This window comes from Brassica oleracea, chromosome C3 (assembly GCF_000695525.1).
Source record: "Brassica oleracea var. oleracea cultivar TO1000 chromosome C3, BOL, whole genome shotgun sequence".
Classification (NCBI taxonomy): Eukaryota; Viridiplantae; Streptophyta; class Magnoliopsida; order Brassicales; family Brassicaceae; genus Brassica; species Brassica oleracea.
The window spans coordinates 53,499,602-53,500,804 of NC_027750.1; positions in this window are offsets into that span (position 1 = coordinate 53,499,602).

Consider the following 1,203-nt stretch of genomic DNA (forward strand, 5'->3'; position numbering starts at 1 on the left):
CCAAGGCCATAATAAGTCCTAAAGACTATATCTGCATTCTCTACTGACCAAGACTATGCATATATCAGTATGATAGAGGCTAAAAGCCTGTGAAAATATACACTTTATGGCACGACCGGATTGGCCATCCTGATCCAAACATGATGCGAAAATTGATATTCAAAAGGCACACATTAAAAGATAAGAAGAGTTATCCCAAAGAATCTCACGTGTGTAGCATGTACACAAGGGAAACTCATTAGGCCATCACCAGTAAAGCGACTATGAGCCCCTTTTTCATAATAAAGACTATATGTCTAGATAATACTGGTGAATACACGTCCCAAGCGTTTAAATGATTATGGTATGTCCATGGAGATAAGTGTGGACAATTCCGTGATACATGTCTGTACCAAGAACGGCTTGGCAGAAATCTTTTAAAACGCAAATAGCTGATTGATAGACCATAGCTTATGAGGTCAAAACTCCCAGTCACAGCTTGGGCCACACGAAATTTACATGCATCTAAGTTAATACACATCAGGCCATTTAGCGAGCATAGATATTCCCCATCGATTAGATAACGGGTCAAGAGCCAGACATATCCCATCGTAAGACATTTGGATGTGCCGTCTATATACAAATTGCTCCACCACAGAGAACTAAGATGGGACCTCAAAGGAGGATGGAGATATATGTTGGATATGATTCTCCCACGATTATTAAGTAACTTGAGCCAAATATGAGTGATCAGTTTGAGGCCATGTGTACGGATTAGGGGGAGAAAGTAATAAGCTGGTAAAAGAGTAAAAGAGATTACATGGAATCAATCATCATTGTCTTGGCATGATCCTCAGACTAAAGAATGTGAAATAGACGTCCAAAGATTATACACAAAGCTAGCTAATCAAATGCCAGACACATTTTCTGACCCGAAAAAGAATGACTAAGTCATATATAAACCAACTTGTAAAGCACCAACGAATTTGATGTTCAAGAAGAGACGCAATCAAGTTGCTACAGAGTCTAGACAACGTATGAAACGTGGTAGACCAAATAGGTTCCAAAAGATAAAAATCCTCGGAAACAAAAGAAAGGTGCAGAGAATGATAATCAAAATCCAAATCCGAGGTTGCTAAGGAAACCATCCCAGACATGGAGATAAGGCCGGCCGACTCTAAGGTAAAGGTACCAAACAATGTAGCTTGGGACGCCAAGCTGCAA